Genomic DNA, 5,671 nt, shown 5'->3' on the forward strand with positions numbered 1-5,671 from the left:
ACGGGGCCACCCATGACTTAGCTCAATGAGGAGTGAGTCGGAGTGGCCGGGAGAGTGTCATGGCAGTAGATCGGTTTTGTCGGAACGCCGTTGGTCCACCCGAATGGAAGTGCGAGGCCATGGGTTCCGTAGTGTGGGTAAAGTGTACTAACCTCTGCAGACTGTATATTAAATCTATCGATAGCCGCGCCCGTGGATAAGGGCCCGGGTCGAAAGTATGCTACACCATGAGTCAACAGTAATCAGAATAATGTGCTTAATAACAGTGAGATAAGTTGGCCAAGTGTTGGTCGGGTTGTGATCGCCGTAAGGATAACGGGCCATTTAGTGGTCGGGTTGTGATCGCCGTAAGGATCACGGGCCAAGTGTTGGTCGGGTGGTGATCGCCGTAAGGATCACAATGGTATCAAGGATACCGAGTTGTTGGATATTCGTGATGTTGTACGAGAGTCGTGGGTAAAGATCAAGGTCCTTGTGGTCTTATACTGATTACTATGGCATTGTTTATACCAAGCTTGATTTGATCCTGAGATGATCGTGTGATGTCCGAGGTTGGTAAGTGATGCATGTGTTGGTTACGAGGTAACCCGAGCAGAATAAGTGGTGCATGATAGTGTCATCATGTTGCATGCTAGTATTGTCGGATTAATATGTTCAGGTTGTGTTAGCAGTATCATGTTTATGTTGATGATGTCGAGTTCTGCTGATGATATCATGATAATTCTTGTTTAACCTGTAATTGCCATGCTGTTGTCTGCCTTGAATGCTTCTGGTTATTGTGAGCTTGCAAGTACATTCAATGTACTGACCTGGCGTGTCATGCCAGCTTGCAGGTCATGCCGGATTTGATTTCTTGCTTGTCGTGGTTTTCGTTGTGCGAGTTAGGATAAGCATTCCAGCCAGAGTCCCTGTGGATTGGAGTTCACCACCATCGTCGTTGTTCCGCTGCTAGAGTTATTCCGCTACTTCGAGTTGTTCTGCTGCTTGCATAGAGAAACTGAGGATGGCGTAGTGTCGCCGTACCGATGTTATTCATTGTAATATTGGAGACCTTGTATTCATATTCGTGTAATAATAGAAAGCTGGTTTGTTCTATGCTAAGCAGTGCCGTTTTCCAGAAGACTTCTCCTCAATCTCTGGGCTGGAATACAGGGCGTTCCAGTTTATCTGAGCCGGGGTGCCACAGCGCTTGGTATCAGAGCAGGTGTGGCTATAGGACGCCCTAGACCGCGCGAATGTTAGAAAGCGGTAGTATAGACTCCAGTTGGTTTGTTGCACTTGATTGCTGCATTTGTTTGTTGCACAACATGCATATAGCCTTAGTATTTGTGATAACGGTTTATCTGGTGAGTGTAGCTGGCATCGGTTCGGATCCACTACAGCTCAACCTTTTGCATTTCTCCAGTTCCCTTTTTCTTTCGGTGTTTGGTGTCATATCTGTCCCAGCAGAGTGATGCCAAGTGATCCCGACACTGTTTGCAAAAATGGTGCTCAGGTATCGCAGCGATGTCTTTCTTTCAGTCTCGTCTATCATTTCGGATCGTTCTTTTATTTTGTCGTGTTGGCAACCCTTAATGCTCTTAGTATCAATAAAGGTCAATGTTAGCAACCTCAGTTTTTCCCTGCTATCCTATTTCATGGACGAGTACGGATCTTTTTTCGTCCGCTTGATAATAATGTAATTGTGAACTTCGTGTCCCACTACATGATTATCGAGTACGTCCTTACCTCCGAGCTAGTTCAGGTTGCCACCTGGCTAAGATAGCATTGGTGTAGCGTTGTTTACACCAACTCTTCCACACATTTATTCGTCCTCGTGCACATCGTCACAGCATATTAGACTGCAATACCAGAGTTTCCGCGAGATTTGTGTGCTTAGGTATGCATGCATATTATTGTGTGAGTAGCAGTAATAAGTGATGCTTGCTTGATTAATTATATTAGTAGTATGCTTGTGTGCTTTTGTTTTAGTCGTTTTTGTTGTTCCTTTCTTTGGGCCTTCGGTGTTACAAATTTTCCCCTATTAAATTTGCTCGTCAATTGACACCGGACCCGAAGAGTCAGCAAGAAATGCATATATGTGGAAATTCAGCTAAACAGAATGGAATTACCAGCTGACTGCAGTGAAATTGGGAATACCTTGTCTAGATGCAAAAGAAATCTTGGATGGACCGTCAGTATCAAGTTTGCATTAGCGTGCACTCATCACAACAAAATGATTAAATCAGCCAGAAGATAAATTGTGCGCAAGGTTGGCAGAATATTATCAAAGGTATGGCTCAGATACAAGTTTAATTTTTCGTTGAGGATGATTTTAGAATTCGATGTACCTAGAAGCAAACAAAAATATGGCATATACTCGGAAAGGAGGATAGTCTTGCAAAACCCCGTTTCATGCAAGAAATCAATAGCAAAAATATTAAGATGGTATGTATATGTGGTAATTGGTTCGCATATCGCAATGAGAAGCTTCTGGTGTAAGAAGCCCAATGTTTCCCTTGCAAGCAACAAGAGAAGCTTCCAAGGCAAGATTCATCTATCTCCCTCAGTATGATACGTGCATGATTTCCCGTGCAAGGTAATCTGCCTTCTTCAGTAAGCAACCGCAAAAGCTTCCAGCATAAGGTACCGAGTCTTTCCCCAGCAAAGTCTTTAAGGGGGTAAGCTTCTGAACCACGATACCCAGTCTTCTTCAGCAAGCTATCCGATGAAACTTTCGAGCACAAGCCAGCCAATATTCCTCAGTAAGACATTGGTACAAGGTAGTACACTGTGAATCGACAGCATATGGCAGTGAATCCCAAGAATCAGATCGGCAACATTTTGGTCAGAATCAAGAATCAGTCGAAATACACGTCTGTCTCGGGAACCAGATCCTCATATGTATGCAATGAGCATACCATCAAGATCTTAGAAGTCACTCGGATGAGGATCTGATAACCACCTGAGGATGATGAAGAGAAGAAAGCCAGTATACACCGCAGTGTGACAAAGAATTATGAGGATTGACGATGTCAATGAGCTCAATACAAGTACCCGTGAACCTAGAAAATGATCCTGGTGAGCCCTTGTTCCCTTTTCTCCAATGACGGCACCATGCCTGTGATCTGAGCTGTTTCTAGCTATCGGGGGTGGATGTCGATTTTTGTTTCTCTCTTCAACAACTGTCACGAGTCTGACCTGCTTTTTGGCCGTCTCATACAACTGTTGAGTTTCTTTTTGTGACAGTAGCCCTATAGCTGCTTTTTGGCTATATTAGGGACCTGCCACCTTCTTCTTATCAACCCGGTCTCATGCTTTGAGCTGTTTTTCGGCCGTCCTGAGCCATGGTTGAGTTATTTCAGTAATGTCCCAGATCTAAGTTGTAACGACTGTTCTGGCGGCTATTGATTTATTTGCCGATTTCTTGCAAGGGTTTTGGATGATCATTTCCCAACGATCAGAAAATGAGAGGTGTTGAACCTGTCATTTAATAGGTTACCTTATCAGAAAAATGAGGATAAACTATGATTGCCGAAAAATTGCACCGACAGTACCTATGGTCATACAAAGAAACGATATGGCCCAACTCTTTCAGCCAAGGATCCAGACCAAGAAAACAATAATGAAGGAACAAGACCGGTGATGCAGGTATGAAAATTGTTGCACGACCCCCATGGTGCAGAGCCTCGGACAGTCTAAGTCAGTATTGATCCACATGCATATGTCTACAGCATGAGTAATAACAGTTTGGAAGCCTGAGTCCTCACTTATATGGATCATCATGGATAGCCTGTCGTGAACAAAAAAACTTCCGTCAGAACCACCCTCAGTCAAGCCTGCAGATATTATCATACAGGCCAAACCCTTTATGCTGGCCACGACAGGAGACAATCAAATATTTGGTATGGATCCGATACTCACGACAATGGAACCAGTTAAGATGATTCAGAAACTTCTGCGATGAGTCAGAATCTATCAAAAAACGGTTATGTTTTGACTCATTGTTTGGAACCCAAAGGACCTGCATTTAGTGGAGAAACCAAGGCAATGAGTCAGAGATTGAGTTTTCATCATAAAAATCTGATCATCATTACATGAAAGGTTGTCAGTGCCTGGTGGTACATCCAGCGAAAATAACTTTTGGATTTGTGAGACAAACATATATTCCAGTCATGATAATTAAATCACACTCAGCTAGTCAGCAGATCTAAAATCAAATTGGAGCCTATATAAGCATGAGCAAGTCAGGTAAGATCTGTCAGAATATGGATACAGTAAAGCAAATCACCCCAGGCCAGTCAGATAAAGATTTAATGGGAACAACAATAAAGGAAAAAGGACACCCAAGTTGGGAGCGATTTCCTTAAGTCAGAATATTCATATTAGTTCCCTGAGCAACCAAATCTCGAGGACGAGATTTCTTTAAGGGGGTAAGGTTTGTGACAGCCTGATTTTTGACCCTTTCTGTTTCTTTTGTTTTTCTGAGGTTTTTGCCTGAGTTTTCTTTTTCCGTGGCTTTGTGGTCTGGAAACTGAAGAAGATGCCCTCTTCTTTGTTTCCAGAGTCGCTTGTCATTGCCAAATCTTTCCCTAGACCCTGTCATTTCCATCCTAGCCCAAATCCCAATATCCTTTTTATTGGGAATATTCCTTTTCATTAAAGGAATAATTGTTTGGGTCATATCTCGATCAATTATGGAAAAACTTTTCATTGTCATGTTCAATAATAATTCCCCAATATTCCTTTTCCTACTCTGCCCTGAATGGCACTTTGTGAAGGAAGTGTCATTTATATTTCTCCTATTGACTCCCAACATTTTTGGGCATGTTTATATGTCCAAATAATTTCCCAATGCACAAGTTCAAATTTATTTGCCTAGCCAATCTTCCTTACTGAATTTTCAAAGTTTCTGTCAGACAAAAGGCTTTGTGAAGGAAGTACTAGCTAGGAGTACCCAAATGAGTTTAAATTTTGCACACTCCTTAATGTGCTCATATTAAACCCTTTCACCCATTTGCAGACCCATCCAATCATCTATGTGAGCACAGGAGCAAATCTTTGTTTCTGGCAATATTTTCAGGTTGTGAATCAAGTGTATTTTATATTGCTTCAAAAATCCTGATAAATTACCAGATCATTCTTCTACCAATAAAACATCTCTCAACCCATTTTGGCATCATTTCAACGATCCATTTGATCACCATAATTATTCCAAATTTCTGGACAGAAATGATGTTTGTGAAGCAAGTGCCATTTTGGCTTGTCCATATGGCATGATCTTTTGACAGCATCTTTATATGTCCATAGCATGAGGATTTGTCAAGTTTCATCCCATTCCATAACTCCATGTGAGAGCACCATCACGATCTTCATTTTTGGACCAAGTATGCAGTTGTGAAGCAACTGCAGTAAATCTTGATCCTTTTACCCTCCCAACCTCCAGGACCATAGTACCTCCATAGATAAACCCCCCAGACAACAATTCTACCATTCACCCTCTCTGTTTTTACCTCTAGGGTGTTTCCAAGTTTGCAACAGCAAACTTGTGGAGCTTGGTTTACTCCACTCCCTTGTCTTTGCCTGTCTATTTACCTTAGTAATACTCCACGCTGGAAGGACTAAGCGGTAGACATGATTTAGCCTCAGTAAAAACTCTAGAGCGCGCCATGCCAGTGGTGACCACGAGGAC

This window comes from Triticum dicoccoides, chromosome 7B (genome assembly GCF_002162155.2).
Source record: "Triticum dicoccoides isolate Atlit2015 ecotype Zavitan chromosome 7B, WEW_v2.0, whole genome shotgun sequence".
Lineage (NCBI taxonomy): Eukaryota > Viridiplantae > Streptophyta > Magnoliopsida > Poales > Poaceae > Triticum > Triticum dicoccoides.